This window comes from Mastigoproctus giganteus, chromosome 1 (genome assembly GCF_048544385.1).
Source record: "Mastigoproctus giganteus isolate SK-2022 chromosome 1, ASM4854438v1, whole genome shotgun sequence".
Lineage (NCBI taxonomy): Eukaryota > Metazoa > Arthropoda > Arachnida > Uropygi > Thelyphonidae > Mastigoproctus > Mastigoproctus giganteus.
Window position 1 is genome coordinate 121,229,372 of NC_143575.1, and position 24,722 is coordinate 121,254,093.

Genomic DNA, 24,722 nt, shown 5'->3' on the forward strand with positions numbered 1-24,722 from the left:
TTTTCAGGCTGTATGATCTTTTATTGTAGGGGGTATCCCCTTACTTGATTGGCGGCTGCGTATGGTTCTTGGAGTGTAATGATATCTATATTTTCGTCGTCGGCTTTCATCCTGACCTGGTCGGCCACTGCCCTGGTTCTATGAGCGTTTAGCTGGAAGAATTTGGTTACTTTAGCGTTCAATTGTTTATGATGTGGTGCCATAATCTGTTCTGGATTGGGTCAAGCTCTTGTATTTTTGGTATATGGGACACATGCTGTCTCTGAGGGAATGGGAGGCATGCATTTTCTGACTTCTGCAGTTAGCACAAACGGCGTCTGTGCTCTTATTTGAGCAGTCGGTGAAGTTGTGGCCCTTGCCAGCGCAGTGGCCGCAGGTTCGCACAGCCTGGGAGCATGTGTGCGACGTGTGTCCGAATTTGCAGCAGTTGTAGCAGTTGATGATAGCCACATGTTCGCGGAATCGGTGGCCACCCCAATATATATAAACTCTAGTGTGATTTATAAGTATTTGCCAAGCTACTGGACTCAGTTCTACAGACCAGTTCGCTGTGCTCGAGGACTTGGTCTTGATGGTGTGCTTGGGTGTCACATGATCATTTAAATTTTGATCTGGGAAATGTTTGGACAGATTTCTATCAAACAATTCGCTTGGGACCTCTTCGGGTTTGAAATCCTTATCTAGGTCGTATATAAGGATGGAGGGCCCTTCCTTCTTGAGGGTTTAGCTCTGAGCCCCAGGGTTGCGATCTTGGGGTTGGCTGTTATTTCGTTTATTTCCTCTGTGGTTTCTGTTTCGATAACCACGCCTGGATTACTTGTCTTTCGTACCGATTTTATTTTCGTGGTCCTTAGGTCATCTGAGACATGTGTGGACATGTGGACATGTAAAGGGCGGCACCTAGAACATTCGTTCAACTCCGCCTCGTATCTCTGTGAAGAACTGTATCACTACAGATGGGCCAGATGTGTGTGACGTCGGTTTGTGTGTATTATGTGTGTGTTCTGGCCGCTTGGCTACCCAGAAGCATCAGTCACCTGGACAGATGATTCTGGGTACTCGTCCACACCACGGGAAGGTGGGCCAGTTCCAGTATATCACGTAACGTCTCGAAAGAGACTCTGACTCACCTGGTGTTGCCAGCAGGTGGGCCAGGATCCTCTGGGGGCCCATTCCAGAGGGACTTCAGCAAAAAAAAAAAAAAAAAAACATTCACCCGTGGTGCAGGTTTTGATAAAAAAAAAAATAATAATAATAAAAGAAAATAAATAATAAATAAAAAAAGAATATATAATAAATAAATTAAATAAAATAAAGAAAAAAAATATAGATATTAAAAAGGAAGAAAAAAAAAAAAGGGAAAAGAAAAGAAAAGTGGGAAATTGAAGAAAAAAAAAAAAAAGAGATGAGGAAAGGAAAAATTATAAATAAAAAATAAAAATAAAATAGAATAATAATATGCCTCAAAAGGTCAATAGGTTGATCTTTGACAGGTGCTTGAGGTTATGTTGCTACAGCATTAGTTGGAAGCATACCTTTCCTTCTGGCAAAGACAGCAGCTGCAAAAGCCTGGAGTGCAGACAAGTGATGTGGGGTCAGAACAAGTTGGTCAACTCGATTTATGCTGAAGGATGGGACTTCACTTCGCAGCTCATTCCTAATGTCTTCATAGCAGGCACATTCGTGGAGAAGATGTTGCCAGTTTTCTTTTGCTCCACAGAAACAGAGGTCAGTGTTTAACAGGCCTAGCTGGTGGAGTTTTTCGTTAAGGGATCCATGTCCAGTAATGAGATAGGATGTTTCCAGACTAATTGTGAACCATGAGCTAACCTTCTTCGACATCACAAAGGAGACATCCGGTAGGAAATTTCTGGTTACAGTGCCAACAGTTGAATTGTCCCACCTTGTTTGCCAGACATTTATTAGCTCTTTAAAGCATCGAGCTTTTTCCCTTTTATTATCATCGTTCAGCGATAGGTCTATATCCATGATGAAGGTAGGTATTCCTTTTTTGAGCCTGAAGCATAATCCTCTAAATATTACGTATAGGTCTAAAGGCAGAGTCCCAGCAATAACCTGGATTGCCGCAGTGGACATCGTTCGGCAGATTCGATGTGTTGCTAGTAGCATAGCCCTCTGGATTGAGTTGAGTTTTTGCTTCATTTTAACGATTACCACTCTGTGGAACCAAGCTCTGGCCGCGAATGAGACTATGGGAAGGAATACCACTTTATAGTAAAGTAGCAGGGTCCTCCTAGACAGGCCCCACTCATTTCTTGAAATTCTAATGATGGCGGCTGTAAACTTCCTGGTTTTTTCACGAAGGTGTTGTAGATGAGGTAGGAATGAAAGCCTGTGGTCTATGATCACGCCCAAGACCCTGGCCTGGACGACCAGGGGTAGCTGGATACCATTAATTTTGACCTGGGGGGGGGCCTTCTTATGTCAAGTTTGGTTTTGAAAATCATCATCTTTGTTTTGATGGGATTAATCTGAAGTTTGTTGGTCATCTGAGAGTTTAACAATTATTGCCTGCTTAATGCCTTTACTAGAATGTTTGTCCACTTTATTAAGGGGTCTCAACACTACAAGGTTAGGTCGCCGAATGGTGGATTTCTCCCTGGCTTGTATTGGTTGGGTGGCTGTGTGGTCACACTGAACCGGTGTCCTCAGCGCATCTGCATAGGAGGGAGTGCGCTGTGGCATATTTTTTGCTCCTCCTTCCTTATAAGCCTCCAGTTTAGCTGTGGCTATTTCAGATTCTAAGTATTTTTGTAATAAAACGGACTCATTTTATTCCATAAAGTAACAATTTGGCTTCTGAGGCCTGCTGAAATTCTGTTGCTCTGGTCCCTAAATAGGTCTTCTAGGGCTGTCTTGAGAGTCGTGCTTGATCCAAGGGGGATCCCTCTGGAAGTGCAGTGTCCAGGGGGGGGGAATCCTTCGTCTTGGTTTCAACTTGTTTTTCTGGTTGTAGGGAGCCAGGATCATCATGAGCGTCCTTTGGTTGGCTCTGGCTTCTAGTTGCTCTGTCCGAATTAGAGACTATTTGATTTTTATTTTTTCTTTTAGCCAAGGGTGTCGGTTTAACTTCTTGAGTATGGAATTGGTGTTCAGGTGTTAACTTGTTCATAGTCAGAGTCACAGTCTTTTTCGTGTGGTTCTCCCACCATGTTTGTTGTATCCATTTCGGATTTTCGAAGTTATCCGGATTAGTGAGGTCTAGACGCGTTATTTTGTTTGAGGGCTTTGAGAGCTGTTGGAGGATATAAACCACTAGTCCGTGGGTATATTTGTTGCCGTGTGATCTGCAGGCGAAGATTTGGGCTCTCCCCCACTGGCAGTGGAGGGAGGGGAGAGAACAGCCTAGTATATAAGTGGCCCTAAAAAAACGGGGTTACTTTCTCTGGGGGTTTTTCTGGGCGCCGATAACATGGTGACATCAGTTTTTGGACTACATGTATATTTGCTAAGTTCTATTCTGTCCACGGTAGGTCTATTGCAGAGGGGGGGAGGAAAGACACAAAATACATGTTTCACTGGCACAGTAACGGTAATTCAGCACAGATGATGGAGCGCTCTTGCAGCTCGGGTTTGGCACAAGTTGGGGCACCTCCCCAGTCAAATGCAGGGTATTTACGTGACCGCTTTATACTGGCGCCTCTCTATATCCTTGCTGCCAGCCACATGGTGACCACTGCGGTCTCGCAAACAAAGGATATAGATGAAAATGCAAATAGCCTGCTAAATTCAAAGTTGAAATTTAAAAATTTCTTACCATGAGAGTCCACTAGTTGACTTCTTTAGATGAGAACACTTTTTAGGGCAATAACTATAATTATAACGCATATTTAAGCACATTTTTCTTTAGCGTTGATCAGCACGTCCGACTAGTAAGGCAGCCCTCTTTTATAAACTGCAGGACACCATACAGTCTGAATGGTATTCTTCGCCATGTCTACGGCGAATCGTTTGTCTCTCATCAGAGCGATGCAGGTAAAATTTCTTCTCATACGAGAAAATAATTGACTTCCACTGCTCGTGGGTCCATTTGACATGCTCCTTACACCAAATTAATCGGGCCTTTTTCATATTTTGTGTGAGGAGGGGCTTCTTCTTAGGACGACGGGCTACAAGTCGATTTTTGAAGAGGCGTCTTCTGACTGTTACTGCACTTGCTACCACTCCTGAACCACTCCCATTCTCTTTTCAGCTAAGACGAAGAAGTTTTACGGTTTTAAGGCATAAGTGCTTCAGAACGCGGTCCTGCTTCGGTGTAGAGATTCATTTGCGTCCAGTTCCTTTTTTTCCTATTAGCAGAACCACTGTTCTTGAGTTTGGAAAGAAATCTACTCACTGTCGACTGATTACAAGACACTAAGCAATATGACGGGAAGCCCATCCTTCCTTCCTTACATAAAGCAACAATAGCACTCTTTCTTCCTAGCGTCAATTGCACGGAACTCGCCATCCTGACACAAGCAAGGAATATAAGCAAGGAGGGTGCTTATACTGTATAGCTGAAAGCAACTGCTGATGCAATACGTCATTACCTAAGCGTGTCAACCTTATCTGATGCAATCTGTAAGCATATTGCCATATGCTTACGTTATTCGGATGACACTTGCAATTTTAAGGGGTGTTGCACTTTCTTTGAACACCAGTGTATATACTTAGGAAATGTCTTTGGAAATCTCTTTCTCTTCAACGCCTCCAATATGGTTTTATCACTCCCTGTGTCAAACGCTTTACCTAGGTCTAAGGATGCCAAGTGAAGACTTCTTAGATTCTCCTTGGATGATCTTAACAGAGAATCCAACACAAGCACATTTTCTGCAACCCCGTCAATGGGGAGAAATGCTCGTTGTTCAGAATCGACGGAGATAATAGATGGTATCCTCTATATCAAGATCTTATGGCAGATCCTCAAGATAATGAATGCCGCAGTAATTAGCCTAAACTCTAATGGACTCTGGGCCTGCTTCTTTTTTGGCAAAAAGATTGTGTAAGCCTTATATAAAAGCCTTATGTAAGCCTTATATAAAAAAATTCCCTCTTCCTTTGTAGTCTTCTACTTAAGGGTCTACCAGACCTATTACGAGTACTTCCCTGAGGACAGTTGGAACCGGTTGACACAACCTCGATGTTATAAAATTCTTAATCCACAAGAATGTGTGGATTAAGTTCTCGTGCATCTTCAGAGGAACTTTCATGATAGACACTGGGGGCCATCCAATCCCGAATTGGCCTTGTCACCAATGATGTTAATGCAGTTTTCAATTCTTGGTCACTAATTGGGTTATAAATAATACCTTGCAGATCCCCATCCTCATCGTAAGATTCGGGAACATTTAATGTAATTTCCTCACTATTCTTACAGAAGATACCTTTCCAAAACTCCAGAAACGTGTTCGAGTCTACCACATCATTTGATATCCTAGCCAGATTTAAAATATTCATGGCACCTTCTTAGCAAATTCCCTCTTCCTCTGTAGTCTTCTCCTTAAGGGTCTACCAGACCTATTACGAGTACTTCCCTGAGGACAGTTGGAACCGGTTAACACAACCTCCGATGTTATAAAATTCTGCAGAAGATACTCGTCGAGATCTTCCAAATCTAGTCTTTCATCAAGGGCCTGGGCCGACAGCAGCTTGAGCTGACGATAATCAAACTGTGTCAGAGGCGCTTCCACCAACGATTCAAGTATCCTGTCGTGGAGAGGCTCCTTCATGATATTTGTGTGAATTGACTCCCACACCTCTTCTGATTGACTTAAAGACCTGAACTTAAGACCGCTGGAATTAGCCCACGTGGAAACCCCATGGAGACCATGGGGTGCTGCTGCTCGAGAAGGGGTTTCCCACAATACTCCCGGCAGAACCGGACTCCTCACTGAGAGCCTGAGGCACAGCCTGTTCTAAAATAAAATTTCCAGCTTTCCGATAGTCCACGGGCACCTATTTCAAAATCAGTAGACTACCACGATGTTCCAGGGTCTCTCACCAATCTGGAAACCCAGTTTTGGTGGTAATAGTCGTACTCCCTAAAATTCTAGGGGGTTCATTCACCACTGGTAAACCGAGGAATAAAGTCATACAGATGCTCCCTGATAGTTCAGGGGCACGCTCACTTATTTTATGATTCTCCAATAGTTCGCAGTCCGTACCAACAACCGATGATCGAAATACGAGTCCATTTTCCGCTTCCATTTGATGGCATCAAGGATCCTATGTGGGAACTTAGGAGCTTCAGGTTGACGTTCTTTCATCTGGAGCTTCAGGTTGACGTTCTTTCAACCAGATCTGCATATAATCTCGGTCTCAGCATGGGCGAACATCCACATTTCCACAGTTATCCATCTTGCTTTGATTCTGGAGATATTTATAGCTGGGTTAGTTTCAGCAGGATATGTGTACTGTATGTACAGTCCTCTATCGGCTTTGGTGGTAAATGAACGTCCAGAAAAATCGCAGTTTCAGGCCCTGCTAGATGACTGGGAAGTAGAGGGTTCATCAACCCCCCCCAACAGAGCCAGGCAGGTCCGTGAGCGGTAGTCTTAAATTGCACGGAATATGCGTTCCCGTAGCCTTTTCTCTCTTCTGAGGACTTTTGGGGGTAGATGAAACCGGTTGACACAACCTCCGATGTTATAAACCTCTAGTGTGCAAAACTTAAGAACCAGTCAGGCTTTCACCTGTGGCCTGAATATGGGAAAGGCATACCCAAGGAACCTCGTGAGGTACAGAAATTGAAGGAAACAACAGCGACACAACAACGAAAACAAAACGGTGCAGACGGACTTTATTCAAAAATGGCAACAATGGAACAAAGGGAAAAAGTGGTCCTCAGTAAGAGAAATGGCCACCCCTAAAGTCGATGCATGCTTTGCACCGTCTGTCCACACTTAGAACAATGTTGTTGATAGTTCTTGGGGTAACATTGCCCATTCCTCTGTCAGCGCCATCTTCAGCTGCTGAACATTTTCTGGTGGGTGTAGACGTGCCGCTAGTCGTCTCCCCAGAGCGTCCCATATGTGTTGGATGGGTTTTAGATCGAGAGAAAGGGCAGACTAATCCATATGAACAATGTCCTCACTTTGCAAAAGAAAATCACAGCTGCAGTGCGATGGGGTGTGGCGTTATCATCTATAAACACGAGCTCGGGACGAATGGCACCTCCGAACAGACGCACATGGGGAAGGATTATCTCAGTACAGTAGCGTGCAGCGGTTACAGTACCACCTTCCAGTATCTGTAGTTGTGTAAGTCCATCCAAGATAACGCTTTCCCAGACGAGAACACCTCGACTGCAATATGCCCTCTCGCTCATACGCAGAAATAAACAACTCTCGTGGGAAAATCTGGTCGCAACCACTGGCAACACTGACCCCTGGGGGGTGGTCTACAAAGTAACCACTAATAAACTCCCCAGGGGAGAGGTAATTTCAACCACCATAACACCACAGGGAGATGCTACCAATTCTTGGGAAGCATCTGTTAACAATATTTTGGACGCAACCTTCCACCCTCATGTAGACCCACAGACACCCCAACAAATCAAGATGTGCACAGAGAATGACGGCTACCGAACAGAAGACAGGGAACCGGATTTCACAATAGAGGAATTACAAGCGGCTGCACACCTTATTAAAAGTAAGAAATGTCCGGGTCCGGACCTCTTGGAGCCGGAAATCATCAGGAAGGTGGTGGAGATAGCCCCTGACATGCTACTGAACCTCTTCAATCTATGTCTCCAAACTGGGACCTATCCGAAGGACTGGAAAAAAGCAAATATTAAACTCATAATTAAAAACCCGACAAAACCACCAGACCAACCAACTTCCTACAGACCAATAGCCCTACTAACAGTCTGCAGTAAACTCTTGGAACGACTCCTGTTAACCAGAATACAGGCTCACTACCTACAGGCAAACCTAATGTCCCCAAACCAGTACGGCTTTAGACCGGGAACGTCGACTGTAGATGCCCTGAAGAACGTCCTTGCACGTGCAGCTGCCACAGAAAACAAATATTTCCTGGCTATCTCTATCGACTTTGCTGGTGCGTTCGACACCCTTTGGTGGCCGAGCGTCCTGGCCCGGCTCCGGGAGAGTGGGATGCCGGGCAACCTCTATCGAGTAATCGAAAGCTACCTCTCCAGTAGACTCATCATGGTGAATGCTCCATATAAAATACTCACCAGAAAAATCTACAGAGGCTGTCCACAAGGCTCCGTTTTAGGACCTACGTTATGGAACATCGTCTTGGATGAATTCCTAAATACAAATATTGGAGAGGCGTCTTCACAAGCTTTTGCAGACGACCTCATCCTGATGATAGAGGGAAACAGCAGAATCCAGCTGGAAAGAAAGGCAAATCATGCCCTTAAAATCCTACAAGAGTGGACCAATATCCACTTCCTTAGGATCTCTGCAACCAAAACGGACTCCATTCTCCTCAAGGGTTCCCTAGATTACAGGAGACCCCCACAGATTAAGATTGATGGTATCACATTACGACTGTCCAAGGAACTTAGCTACCTGGGAGTGATACTGGATCCCACTCTCTCCTTCCAGGCACACTTGAAATACATCCGTAAGAAGATACGGGGCTATACAGCCCTTGTTACCAGAGTCGCAAAAAGGGACTGGGGATTGAAAAAGAAGACCCTCAAGTTGTTTTACAAAGCCGCCTTCCTGCCGATAGCTACCTATGCTTCCGGAGCATGGTACCCCAAAGTTACCATGGCTGTAAATCGCAGAATCCTCGACTCTATCCATAGAGCCATGCTGCTCGCTATAACCCGGGCCTGCAGAACAGTTAGCACCCACGCGCTGCAGGTGCTGGCGGGAACCCTACCTTTAGACCTCGAAGTAGCTAAATGTGGAATATTATATGAACTCTCCAAGGGAAGAGCCTGCACCTTCGCCGGCTTCGACGCAGATCCTACCACAAACCGTTTGACTGAGAAAAAGAGACTTACAAATCATCTCATGCAAACCTGGCAAACCAGATGGGAGAATTCCTCAAAGGGAGAAGTCACCAAACGATTCTTCCCCAACGTTGGAAAACTCTATCCAATGGCTCCAGCATGGTTCACGCCGGGACTCCACGCGACCTTCCTGCTAACAGGACATGGTGCCTTTAAGGCTAAACTTACAGCCCTGGGCATTACAGATGACCCTACTTGCTGCTGTGGAGAGATGGAGAGCTGGCACCACCTCATGCATGAATGCCAGCTTTATGATGACCTCCGCTGTCAGCTCATCACCCGGATCACTTTTTTGCCCAGAGATAGAGAACAACACCTCCTGGACGGAAGGCAGGAATATATTGCCTTCTCAAAGTTCTCTGAAGCCTTGTACAGAAGAAGACGGGACCTGAATGCACACTAGCCACATAATGGCTAGAAGCCAAAATGTGCATAACACCAAAGAGGACCTACCAAGCAACCATGAAGATAAACAAAAAATTTGAATGAAGGACGAATAGCAGCTGTTCTGGCGGCCTGAGCCAAGCACTAGCCCGGCTCTCCTTTAATACCCCTTCCTGGCAGGAGGACGAGATGACCAGTCACCTCGCCCCCCTGCTACCCCACCTTTCTTTCTGGTGAGGCATGGGCATGCCTCACTGACAACCTGGGGGAATCTCTTCTGTGTCCCCCATACTTCTGCCTTTTGCCCCCAACCTTCTTCCTCCCCTCCCCCACTCTATCTATACACGACGCGAGCGCCCTACACACTAAATTTAATCTAGCCCAAAAATAATCTTCGCCCAGTCTCGGCCTAATTATCCTCCGCACTGCCCTACTCCTGCCATATGAATGCATGCACACGTGCTGTATGCAAAGATCCAAAGTAATTACGATTGCATGGATGCGTATATATTATGTATCACTGTTGTGTATATGTACATATATGTGTATGTTCTTATATATATGTGTATGTGTACATAGTGTTTTTTTTTTTTTTTTTTTTTTTATAGGTCCTAGCTGCCGAAATCTCAGGAAATTAAGCGGCAGGACCTGCCAGAGTAAATCTTAGTCTACTGGTGTTTCCTGGTCTGCCTCCACGGGGCGAAGGTGGGGCAACGCTGGGCTCCAGCAGGGGTCCAGCGGCTAAATGACCAGATGAACAACGGTACACGACATTACACAGGTACAATACCCACACACTTTTAAACCTCTGGCATTCCCAGGAAACTGGTACACCCACAAAGAAAGCAACGCGGAGATGGGGGAAACCCCTGGTGCCGCATGACAACAATATACCTTACACCTTACACCTTATGCCCTCAGGGCTCGGTCCTGGGGCCGCTCATGTGGAACATTGTCTTTGACGACTTCCTGGCTCAGGACTTGGGCGAAATGAGCTGCCAGGCCTTTGCTGACGATTTGGTCCTGATGGTGGAGGCGGACTCCAGATCGGGCCTGGAGACTCATGCAAACAAGATAATACAGGTGTTACAGGATTGGGCAAAGCTACACATGTTGAAGATCTCACCCACGAAGACGAACTCTGTTTTACTGAAAGGAGTGCTCGACATTCACAGACCACCGCAAATAAAGATAGCAGGAGCAACCATCAAACTTGCAAAACAAATACTATACTTAGGGATTACAATCGACAATAATTTATCCTTCACCCCTCACATCATCCACCTGAAAGAAAAACTAAGAAATTACGCAGCATTAATAGCAAGAGTCTCACGCAGGGACTGGGGATTAAACAGAAAAACCCTGTCCCTGTACTACAAAGCAATTTTCATCCCAGCCATTACCTACGGATCCCCGATATGGTACAAAAAAGCAGGGACAGTAGTAAATAAAAGACATCTGGACACAATCCAGCGTAGCATTATGCTCATTATCTCTCGTGCATGCAGAACAGTGAGCACGCATGCCCTCCAAGTCTTGACAGGAGTCCTCCCACTGGACCTGGAGGTGACTCGCTGCGGGCTGATGTACCACCTGTCTAAGGGAACACCCACTACAATCTATGGGCTCACCCTAGAACCAAACAACAACCGCAAAGCAGGAAAAGCATAAAATTGTGGCTCACCTGCTACAGCTGTGGCAGGACAGATGGACAGCATCAAACAAAGGCGAAGTGACGAAGAGATTCGTACCACTGGTTGCCAAGATTTATCCAAAAGCCCCCCCCCCCCCGTGATTTAACCCGGGGTTAAATGCAACCTACTTACTAACGGGCCATGGCCCATTCAAGGCAAAATTGAACATGCTGGGTATAACGGAGGAGTTAACCTGCACCTGTGGTGAGCCTGAAACATGGCATCATATAATGCACGACTGTGAGTGTTATGAGGAACACAGAAGCGTGCTAATAACTAAAATAAAGTACATACCGAAAAACAAAGAACACCATCTCTTGGACACAGAAGTCGACTACGCGGCTTTCAGCAAATTTGCACGAGAAGTCTTCGACCGAAGAAGAACAGAAATTGCCATCCACAATGAATGAAAGTAAATTACATACTCTAAGAAAATCGACCACCCCACAAGACTGCAAAGAGCAAGAGGAAATCAAAATGAGCGTGGAAGAAGACAACCCCGACCAACGTGAGGCCACAAACGGGTCAAAGGACCCAACAGGACCCTACAAAGATCAAGAAAATAGCAAAGTGACAAGGAACCTGGTCAGACACAGCCACTGGAACTACCCGACGAAGATGAGTACAGGCAAACAACCAAGTGACAAAAAACCCGGACTGGACATAAATGCAGGAACTACTTGCTGTACGCCACATGGCGGTCTGAATAGGACACCCTAGTCCTATTCACCTTTAATTCCCAATCCCCAGGCAGGGGGAGACGGTTTCCTGTTCCCTCCCCTGCCACTCCCCGCTTCTCTACTCCTGGTGGGGTATGGGCCTGTCCCACTGCTTTTGGGGACACCTACTCTATTGTCCCCATACTTCTGGCTTTTCCCCCCAGTCTTTAGTCTCCCTCCCTTACTCTGTCTGTACACCAGCGCATGTCCCACACAGTGTTAAAAATTAAAATATGTCCAAATTCAAACCGCGCACGCAAAACTCTTTCGGTTTAACCTTTTTCAGCGATTATTTTATTTTATTATTATATATGTATATATATATATTTTTTTTTTTTTTTTTTTTTAGGCCCTCGCCACTGAAATCTCAGTAAACTAGGTGGCAGGGCCTGCTAGAGTAAAATATCAACTACTGGGTACCTGGTCTGCCTCCACGAGGCTAAGTGTGGACAACGTTGGGCCCCAGTAGGGGCCTAGCGGCTAAATGGCCAGAAGAACAACGATACACAACACTACACTTACAAAATCCATACACTTTTAAATCTCTGGCCTTTACAGTGAACTGTTACACCTACAATGAAAGCAACGCGGAGTTGGGGGAAACCCCCTGTGCCGCTAGACACGAATACACTTTACACTTTACACTTTATTGATCCCTTTCAGTGATGTCGGAAAAAAATCCCTTTCAGTGATTGCTGGGTGATACCGTGTGCTAATCTCTTACCAGATCAGCTGATGTCCAGAATCGCTGCTGAGACTGAATCTACTCTCATTAGTAAAGTGTATCTTACCACCATTGCGCTGCTGTCCAGTCCTTGTATTTGATGCACCACTGTAACGGTGTTTCCGATGAGCAGGTGTTCAAGGGACGCAGAGTACTGGCCGTGGGGCAACAGTCCACCTTTGTGGAGTCGCCTGGCCACAGTAAACCGCAATATCACGCTTCCTGTGCTCCTGTGCAGTTGGTCTGCAATGGATCTCGCTGCCTGGTGTCGATCCCTCTTGGCCTGTAGGAGTATATAGCGGTCATCATTGGGCGTTGTTTTTCGTGGAGGACCACCACTGCTCCTTCGAACAGCTGTACCTATCGTTCTGAAGGCCGACCACGCACGTGAGACGATGCTGTGGGCGATACCGAACTCTGCAGTCACACTCCTTGCACTTCGATCTTCCTCGAGCTACCCAATTATTCGACCCCTAGTAAAGTCATCCAGATGTTGTCTATTGACCATTTCGTTGCTTGTGGTACATTATGAAACCAATCGAACGTCTGTAACAATCGTGTTCAGCATTCGATAATTTGAACATATACTGCTGAACTGCTACTTTTATCTGTTTATGTGAGCCCTCTCATCACGATTCAAATTTTTGCATGTGCACCAGCTTTCAACTGAACGGCCACAGTTATGTAAATCGCCACAGGCTGTTTCATTTCATTTTGTGGTTGTAACCTTTAGAAATAGTGTTGGTCCTTAAGTTTTGCACAACAGTGTATTTCTAACCCCAATATTCAAGAACCCTAAAGGGGGTGGTAGCCCCGATTGGGAGAAATAGTGTGTGCCCTTTCGCCAAGCGAACCTACCCAGTCCACACCACGAGGAGGCAAGACATTCCACAATCGTGGCAGCCTAACGCTTAACAAATACAGGTCAATGTTGAAAAAAAAGTCGCGAGTTAGGGATAAATTTGAAAGTTTCTGCTATTCTGCCAATTAATTCGGCCCTGGAGAGATTGTGCAGGGCTCACAGGGTAGGATTTTTCTCAGCGTGCTCTCTGCTTGCTAACAGGAGAGACTGCTTCTACACGGATGAGATACTCTGAAATATAAAGGGTGCAAGAATATTTGCAGAAATATGAAAGTGATTCTTGCACTGCTTCTATTGTAATGAGTAGCAGCCTAGAGAACAAGTTGCTGGAGATTTCAAGAGCTGCTGGGAGTCATCATGGAACAAGTAAATACATGGGCTGTGTTAGAGTAATTAAGAGAAAAAACAGGTGCATATATCTTGCATGTACAACAATGCTAGGAGTATAGTAAATAAATTTGATGAATTTGAAGTCTTGATCAAGGCATAGAAGGCAGATATTGTTGTGGAAAAACAGAGACATGGTGTCGCGCAGATATAAGCAGTGCAGAATTGGAATTTGGGGAGTACAATGTAAGAGTACAATGAAGATACTAATTGGAGTTGATCTGTAAAGAATAATGCCAATAACAATTGTATGCTGTTCCCTCTATTGTTGCAGCAGATACAGTGAACTTTAAGCTGAGGCAAATTTTAATGAAGATGCTGTATACATATATACATAATAAAACGGTAAAATAAATAAATTTCTGTTTATACTCCTGGACGACCACACGGTCAGAGGAGTTCACAAGATATAGAGAATGCGAGAAACAGCACCGTATTTAGTGAACAGCACGGGGTTTAACTCCGGTCAGTCAAAGCGTGTACTTATGCACCCTTCGCCGGACCACTCGGCAAGCCATAATATGATATGAGCTTAAATATACTATAAAATAACTGTGTAAATACAAAATACACCATAGTTAGCTCATAAAAGTAAACTACAATCGTAGTGTAAATGCATCGATTTAATTGTATCTCATATCTTGACCACCTTAACGAGTTATCATGTATTGCACTACCTGGAATAAGTAATGCTTCACCAATTTACACCGATATTTTATAGTATATTTAAGCTCATATATTATGATATGATCATTTATATTTTGCTAGGCATATTTTAATCCACATTTATATTTTACTACGCATATTTTAATCCACATTTATATTTTACTACGCATATTTTAATCCACATTTATATTTTACTTTAATATTATTTTGTACACCTGGCATTTCTCATATTGCGAAATTAACTTCATAATTGGGTTGGCATTATTGCAATACCAGGGTACCTGCCCATCCACCAACGATAGGCCACCTTGAAACTGTGCCGTCTGGGTGGTGATGTGCCAACTGATAATAAGTAACAGTAGTCTTCGTTATTGGTGAAGTATTACCAAGTATTGCACTACTTATTCGAAGTAGTGCAATACTTGGTAACTCGTATGAGATGCCTCTACTCTACGATTGTAGTTTACTTTTATGAGCTAACTATGGTATATTTTCACCAACATTTTATAATATAATAAAATGAAAATAAACGATTAAAAATATAAACATAAAATTAATAAAAATAAAATAATTAACTAAATATGTCTAATTATTATTTTTAGATTTATTTCTGACTATTCAGCAAAAGCCTTTCCTTGAACAATATGGCTAATACTAATACCTTTATAATGATAATAGGAAAATTATCCTCTTTTTCAGGGTTCGACCTATTTAAAGAAGAGGAGAAATGACTGTAATCGGCCAGTTACATGAAATATTTTGGCAGTTACCCAAATAAATGTTTCTCTCCCCCCACTCCAAAGGAAGATACATTGTTCCAGAAGATCAAACGCTACAATAATATTTTACTTCAAGAACAAAAATAAGAGCTTTGTGTCTCAATGGCGTTACTGGAGGGATGCCAACAGTCTCGGTACTTGCATTTTCTTCTCCGTCAACAGCAGTAGGGCGACGAGACAAAGGTTCACGTAGCAGTGCAGTTTAAATCCTGGCTAAAGTCCAAAAGCTTTCTTCTGATGCTTTATAATGACAGAAATATTTAAAACTTATCTGGGTCAGCATGGAAAGAAAAAAATATAAATAAAATAACGTAACGAATATAATTTAATGTCTTCTTCAGAATTGTGTGCTCCTTATTCAGAATAATAGAGATCTAACGACAGAAACCACTACACCTTCCGCTAAAAAAATAGAATTAACAACAACAATAATAATAAACGTATTCCATGTTAAATTCCTGAACTCCCCTAGCAGAAGTACTGTATTATTGAAGAATAGTGATAACTTGCATATAATTCATATTCACAAGGGGAAGCTTCTGTGCTGTTTTCGTTCGGTTAACATCTTATATCCCTTTGTCATTACTATTGTCAGCAGAACTATTCGCTTCAACTGGCCTTAAAATCAGTTATCTGGGCAACTGCCAAATATTTTATGCGAAATTAAAAAGCTGCAGTACAAGATACGAGTATACCGCAGCAGCAACAACAACAAACACTTTGATTTCATTTCGTGGCTCCGGGCACTACACTACTATTTCCCTAATGCATATTAGCGTCCATCCTAATTTTGCAAACATGCTTTCGATCTTTATCAACCCTAGAAGTTTGATAGAGGTCAAAATGACCGCTGCCGTGCTTTGGCAGTTATTTATTTATTTTTTTTAAGAAGTAAAAAAAAAAAAAAAATTACAATGTTATACCTATAACAGTAACACATTTACCTAAATTGACTCATTTAAAATGTATTATTTATTATTGTTATTTTGTTATCACTTTAATGCTATTACCGGTACTTCGTTATTATTTTCATATGCATACTAAAGCCTAATACGCTATGATCATGCGCATATACAATTCCCACGCATCTGTAGTGAAGGTAAATTGTTCAGGTGTATATGCACTGTATATGTTTTTATCAGTGTGGGAGCATATGTAAGCTGTAGTATAATTACGCTAATTTTCTTATTTTATTCTATGTCACTTAAAAAATATATATATCAATTATTGTGGACATATTCTACAAGTTATAGATTAGCTATTCTCATAACTAATCTAGAATTAAGTTCTAAGTGAATATTATGGGGCTTGGCGCACCCAGGTCCTGAGCTGGATATCATCATTCTTGTCTTTCTTGGTGATTCCCTTCTACTTCTCTCTCTCCCTCTCTCTCAGGGTAACTCGGAAATGTTCTTTTGGCTGGTGCAGCATAAGCCTCAGGCTTTCTTGCACTGTATGGCTAGTAATAATAATAATAATGTGTGTGTGTGTGTGTGTGTGTGTGTGTGTGTGTGTGTGTGTGTGTGTGTGTGTGTGTGTGTGGACATGTGTTGTGTCTTACACAAGGCGGCCCCTAAACGTTAGTTTATCTCTACCGTGGTTCTCTGTGATGATATACAAGACTCTATACAATGGCCAGAAATGAGTTTAGTGTTATGCTTGCGTAGTGTGTGTGTTGTTTAGCTGTTTCTGGCCGCTTTGCTACCAGGAAGCAGCGATCATCAGGAAGGCTGAATCCCAGTACCCGTCCAAGCCACGAGGAGTAATAGCAATGGATTCCAGCAGTTCCCGTACCAAGGAAGCCCAAATCTGTGTACAAGCAGTTTAAAATCCCGTCTCTAATAAACTGGAGACCAGCGAATCCTGCAAATCTAGAAAAAAAAAAAAAAAATGAATGGACAAAATATTATTACGTTTCAAAAAATAAAAAATAAATAAAAATAAAGAAAAAAAAGATAATAAAAAAATAAATAATAAAATAATAATAATAAATGAATTAGATAAAATGTTAAAATAATAATTATTATTAAAAAAAGAAAAAAAAGTAGCTTTAATAATTCAAATAGATATTTACAGTATACCCAGTTATAAAATATAAGTACAAATTCAGTAGCTTTCGGAACACGTGTTCCGAAAGCTACTGAATTTGTACTTATATTTTATAACTGGGTATACTGTAAATATCTATTTGAATTATTAAACTATGGACCCCAGTACTCCAGGCCCATTTGTCACTAAAAGTAGCTTTGTTGAGTATAGAAGTCAGCTCAGCAATCCATGTCGTCTGTTGAAAACCTGTGTGGCAAATTCCTGTAGAGCTGAGAAGGCATTTTGATTTTCAATAAGATCTCTTTCATTTCCAGGAGAGAAATTATGCACTGTACTAGATAATGTTTGTCTTAAATCTTGGTAAACTGGGCCGAAGAATAAGACATGATTCCAGTCTTCAGAGGCGCTGCAGAAAGAGGTATCTGTCGTGGATAGATTGAATTGAAGAAGACGACCGTTCAAAGAACAGTGACTAGTTAGAATGTATGATGTAACAAGGCTTGGGTAGAACCAAAACTGATTAATTTTTGAGGTAGCGAATTTAATATCAGGTATAAAACGTCTGGTCGTTGCTCGGTTGGTCGAGGAATTCCATCTGACTTCTCAGCTTTTATGAAGCTCAGTCCATCATTTCGCTTTTTCATTCTTTGGATCGGCAGTGGGATCATAGGTCAAATCGGAAAAAGTTAGAGGATATTCTTTACGAATATAGTAAACAAAGCCTTTGTACGTAAGATACAGATCCAGAGGTAACAAGCTTGCGATGGCTTGCAAAGATGTAGTTGAAACTGTTCTACAAGTTCTCAGGAGAGCTAGCAAAAAAGGTTCGTTGGACACTGTCTAGTTTGGTTTGAACTGTAATAAGTTGCTGGAGAGGCCTTCATCCTGAGTGGATTTAAATGGCTGATGATGATGATGTAATAAGTTTGGTTAATAATAATAATTAGAACTAAGTACTGTACTGTGTTTGAAAATGAGTCAGATGTGACAGGGTCACTGCGACCCTATGTGCCGCTAGTAAGCGAAATCAAATTTGCCGCCCCAAAATATTTGGATTAAAAAAAATAATAAATAAGGTGTAAGTAATTATTATTAATTTTTTTGAAAAAGAAAAGAATTAAAACGTATCTCACATATAATATAATGAAACAAACAAAAATTTAAAAAAATCAATGAGAAATTCTGTAAATAAACTTTAAATTCTAAATCACAGTAATCGTACCCACAATAATAAAATAAAAGGAAAATTATAAAAATTTATGTTTCCTTGATTAAAGATGTTCGCATTTATTAATTATTTAATTTATGTTTATTTATTTCAAAAGATCATTTTCTATTGAAATTATTGCTAAATTAGAGATTCGTTGTTGAGACATTGTTGATCGTAAATAATTTTTGATTAATTTTAAGTTTGAAAAACTCCGTTCACCTGAGGAAACTGGTAAAGTTGGAAAAATTCTTACTGCAACTGCTACATTTGGAAAAGTATCTGTAAAATCATTTAAAAAAATATATTGAAAAACTTCAAATGGAGTAATATTGTCTTTAATATAAGTTTGAAACTTCAAATGGAGTAATATTGTCTTTAATATAAATTTGAAGTACTCTTTTTAAGTTCTTCAGATAATGCCAAACCATCAATATCGGACTCATTACGATTAATGTCACTTAATATGTAAATTTTTGCAATGATTTAATAAATCGTCATCTGACCATTTTTTTTAAATTCAGAAATATTATAAAAGATTTTAAATATTTCTACATGTTTTTTTCATATTTGTAAACCATTCAGTTAACGAGAAAATTGTTGTCTTTAATTTTAAAGAAAAAAATAATTTTGAAATTTTGTTGTGGATCCTGAATATCTTCATCCCTGCTTTCATAATCTTTTTTTTAATTGAGAACTATTACAAAAAGGTTTTAAATATTTCTACATGTTTTTTCATATTTGTAAACATTTCAATTAACGAGAAAATTTATGTGTCCTTAATTTGAAAGAAAAAAATTAATTTTGAAATTTTGTTGCAGATCCTGAATAGCTTCATCTCTGCTTTCATAATCGAAATAACGTTTTCTCAATCTTTTCCTTACAGCGCTTCTGAAAAGGAAGCTTCTATGCCAATGATAGTAGCCATATTATTAGCCCAATAGAGAATTTTTTGGAATGCTTCCTCTGTTCTATTTTCTTTAAAATAGATAAATTTAAAATATTCCGTGATATTTTGTAGACATTCAAGAGCTTCGTATATATCAGAATCCTTTATTATTATTTTTTTGCGAGCATTTTACTTACCGGATTAATTTTATTTAAAATATCATGCCAAATTATAACTGAAAAAAGAAACGTACGTTATTTTTAAGGCTATTGATTTAGCATGATTCCTTGTATCCATATCTTTATTTTCTTTAATATAAAATTGTCTTCAGTGATTATAGCAAAATATTTAGCTTCTCTAGTCATTTCTAGTATTTTATATGTAATATTTTTTGAAAATATTTCAATAATTTCATTTTGTATTTGATTACCTAAATAATGCACGATATTTTTTATTCAGATTCTGAATATGGCAATTATGTTCTGCCATAACTGAATCAAATTTAGCAATTGTTTCAGAAAGTTTTAAAAAGTTACCATTGTAATTTTCGTATAAATCTTTTGAGGAACCCCTGAACGCTATACATTGCCTTGCTAAAAATAGTATCGTATATATTATTCTGGCTGAATCCAGAACATGGGTATATCAGTTGCAGGAGTGGCCAGAGAACGGAGTGATTGTCCGGTCGAGTTTTATTATTGGATGATTATTGGGAATACGTAATTTACCTCATTTTGCGTTTCTGATTATTTGATTTTACGCAAATTCGCTTCTGACTTTAGCGGGAAATGCGAAATTATCGTGCTGTTGTTTAGTCGTCGTCGTCGTGCTGTTCTCGGTTATTGTGTGTTATTGTTATTACGTTTACAAAAGGATGGATGTAAGATGAGTTTTTGTTTTCAAGTTGTTTCTTGACAATTTGATGTTTTTCGCAGTGATTGTATGAGTTAGTATTAGGTTCTCTTTATATTAGCGGGGGTGTGAGGGCAGCAGCCCCAGAACATACACACAAAAAAAAAAAAAAAAAGGGGAAAAAAAAAAAAGAAGCATTTCTGTTGACGTGCATGAGCCATTCTCATTGTTAAATGCATGTGAAATCGTCTAGTAATATACGGGTGAGAAGTATCAGTGGGTTGTATGTGGTGTTAATTTTTGTTAGATGTTTAAACAAAAATGCCGTTTCTTTTTCTTCATTTCAGCTCTGCCATATTGTGCTGTCACGTTACATTCCCCAGTAACGTGCGGGAGAGGGGGAAAGCAGTGAGCGGGAGATGCCTTCATGTCCTAAATGCCACAGGTGCGAACAATGTGTTCCCAGTTAAGTCTCTAGTAATGCGTTTGTTATATGGAAATTTTCTTGGTTCTACGGAACCTATTTTAAATGTAATTACCAACGGAAGTTCAAAAATATCGCTAAATAGAAAATTTTGCTACAAAGAAGTTCATTAAAATGAGGTCCGATTTATATATGTCAAAAAATTTTAGCGCCCTCCTGAACTTCCGCCAGTAAGCGACTCTTACCTCGCCTACCCACTTGCGGCGGCCCTGAGATGTGATCAGCAACGATATCGCCTCCTATAAAACTAATTCTGATCTAAATATTTAACTTAAAAGAAAACTTTCATACAGCTGTACAAAAGATACTCCATGAACATCACAGAAATGAAAAGGAACCAGTACAAAACAGCAGCAGTGTAAAATTCAAAAATACACAAACAAAACCAGTTACATTTGCAATGGGTGACTACTAAATATGGTAACATTCTTGTATTGTCTCTGTCTTGTGAATTCCTTTGATCTTATGCAAGTCGACCGGAGTATAAACATAAGGAAATGTCAAACCGGTGTGTAATGTCCTACAGCTCATGCTGTTACTTGTATTGTCAAATTTTACGTTTTACGTTGTCATATTTTACTACTTTTATAATATTTCATACAGTTTAATTAGATAATGGAAGAAGTTATTTTTCAATAATTCTGTTCGGTTTATGGGTGTTAATAAAGTAATTTTTTTTTTAAGAATCTGTACTAGTTTGTAACTTGAATGAAGAAAATAATATGAAACGCTGCTAAATTATATATGCCATCAAAATGACCGCTGCATTATTTATATGTAGTTGGAACAGGATCGTAACTATGACAATACGGTGCGTTGGGGCCCACGATCAAAAGAGGGGCCCACTGCTCTCCTCTCTCCTGCCCGAAACAGGAAAACATTTAATTGAGTAAAAATTTAAGTTTTTTAGTTATGTTTATCATAAAATTTACTATGTCTACTAACAATTTTTTTCACGCTCACGTTTAATATTAAATAGTTTCCAAGCACAAGCCAAACTGCAGTGAACAGAGGTGAAATGGTATTAGCATAGCTGCTGCATCCAAGGCAATTTTTAAGGATTTGTGACTGGGGGGAGCCACAGTCAAATAGGGGCCCACTTATTGGGCCCTTATTTGACTGTGGAAATCCAACTAGTCTTTCTTCGGTACGTGAAATGCATATTAATCTAATACTATGTAAAATGCAGTGTGTTGGCTGATTTCCCAAGGAGAAAAACCTAAAACAGTTAATAACGATGAGTCGTCTCAAACTGTGTGTTGCGAATCCCCCCGGCGGTCTCAAGCTACTTAGAGAATTTTTTTTTTTAATGTGATTTTTTTTTTGTTGTTTATTTCCAAAGCAAAGGTTTTATAATATAAAGGTGTAAGATTCTATTTGTTTAATTTGATATTTATATCAAAATTTAATTATTAAAAATGAGTGGCAGATATTTATTTCTTTCGGGACTTTAGTCAATAGTTTTATTTGTAGGGAATGGGGAGTTGCATAAATTCATTTATGATTTTAGGGGATCCCGGTATTGAGAACCCCTGGATTTGAAGATAGGTTCAGTGTGTGGTGGCAATTAAAAATGAATTTTTAATTATCTATACCAATGGTCATTGCTAGGCTGAGTTAGAGTGTCTATCCACAGGCAGTTCAAAGATACTGTAAATCACAAAAGTTCATGTGCAGAAACTTTAGAACGTCCACGGTGCTGTTACCGAGACGAATGTGAAAGAGGTAGAACTGTTGTGGAAGGTCGCTGTGACATTGAAATTGCAGCACCACCCTGAAGGAACAGGAATATAGAGAGGATACTTACAGAATAGAGTAATGATAGCCAAGGAATTAAGGAATATATAACGAAAGTTGAGGATATAAGGAGCTAAGCGTGTCGGCATTGAGTCGTACACGTGTCGAATAGCCTCATGTAGTATTTCTCACCCAATTGTTTGCATTAGATCCATCTGTGGTCTCTGATGAACATTCGTCGTCTGTGCTGACTATAGTTGGCACCAGGGCTTCCACTCACAAATTTTAAAAAAACTTAGATTGCAACTTAAATAAACCCCAAAACAACCTAGTTTTCATCATATAGTATAGCAACACAAATAAGATAAAACTTACCATGCAAAAATATCTTTTATTTAATTGTAATCAGAATTTTCATCCCATTCAGTTCCCTCCACATTTATTTTTTGAAGTTCTTTCATTTTTTTCAAACGTTCTTCGTATCTTTTATGACAAGTTCCTTGTATGACTTCTTTTACCAATTCTGATTTAGGTTTCCATGAATAGCAATTTTGATTAGATCTATTTATCGCCTGTTTTGCCATTAGTCGATTTTTCACAGTTTCTGGTTTAAGGGAGTTTGTGGCTTTTGTTTTTATATGGTTTACTTGGGAGAAGATTCTTTCTACGCTTGCCAAAGAGTGAGGTAAAATAGTTAGACTGGTCATAAAGTTAGATAAAATCTCATATTTAGAATTATTAAAGCCATCTTTTACATTATGTAACAGATACCAAAACTCAGGGATGGTTTTGTAAGAGAAATATAAATCTTGATTTAAACGAAATGATCTCCATTCATCATCTAGAAGATCTAGTTTGTCTTCAGAAACAAGGTGAGGGAACTGCATTGCTAAATGGAATATTGAGGATGGAGAATTGGCACGATCATGTATCACTGCTGGGTCAAGAACATTGAGACTGGCGATAATTCCATCATCATTTAGAGGAAATCTTTTTCTGATTTCCATACAAAGTTCAACAAGAAATTTTAAACAATCATTTTTAAACCTTCTTTCACTGTCACCAAGTGGTGTTGAATTTAATAAGGCCATACAACGGCCTCCCAAATATATTTTATTAGAGGCTTATGATTTATTGCATTGCTTGGATCAATTTCAACCAGCTTGCACGAAGTAATGACTTCTTTTATGAAAAAACTAAGAATATTTTTACACTCAATTGAAACCATTGAATGAAGTAAGTGCAATCTGAAATGCTCAGATTGAAATTCAATATTCAGGAAGTTTATTTTCTCCAGTACATATCCTGAAAACAACAACATATGCTTAGTTCCTTTGGTGATCATAGTATTGTAAATATTTCCTGCACCATCGATTTTGTCAATTTTTGATTGAGACTGAAAATAAAGAACTAACGTATGCCACTGCTCAATAATAATTTTTATTACATTGCCACGGGATAACCAACGTCTTTGTGCTAATTTGGGGATTTTATGCTTAGCAGTATCTACAACATCTTGAATCATTTTGAACTCGTTTAATCTTTTACTACTACGGGAAAAATAACAAGAGATATCTTTTATAAATATTTCTAGATATGATGGTAGTACCTTGACTGAATGACTAGCACATAATGCAAAAGAATGGCAAACACATCCCATTATAAATACTGATGGTACATCCTTTTTTAGCAATGACTGGAACCCACTCTTAGTACCCATCATAGTGGCACAATTATCACTTCCAAAGCCAACGAGATTACTTATTCGAATGTTTTTTTCTATGAAAAGATCTTTTACAGCTTGATAAAGCCCTTCTGAAGTACCATTTTCGACACAAACAGTGTCAAGTAACACATCTACAACATCAAGTTTTTGAATATCAAAATATCTAACAACAACAGCTAGAACTTGCGATAAAGATAAATCTGTACTTTCATCTATTATCATTGAAAAGTTGTTGTTTCTGCATATGTTAGAAATGTATATTTTTTCATGATAGGCTATGCCATGTTGTATAAGATAAGAGACTTTAGTCGCCTTCATCTGAACTTGTTTTGCAATATTGCTATCATGAAATGCTTTCTTACATGCTTCTATAAGGTGATCACATTGCGCAAATGGAATATTATGCCCAGAAATGAGTGCAGCAACTGTTAACTCTGCCTTTGCTACTTCTTCATTCTCCGTAGGTTTACGTTTTGTGAAGAACGTGTCTAACGTTGAACTTGTCTTAGCAATATTTGCACTTTTTTTATGTTTAACTGTATTTTTATGCGCTAGTAACATCGATTTATTG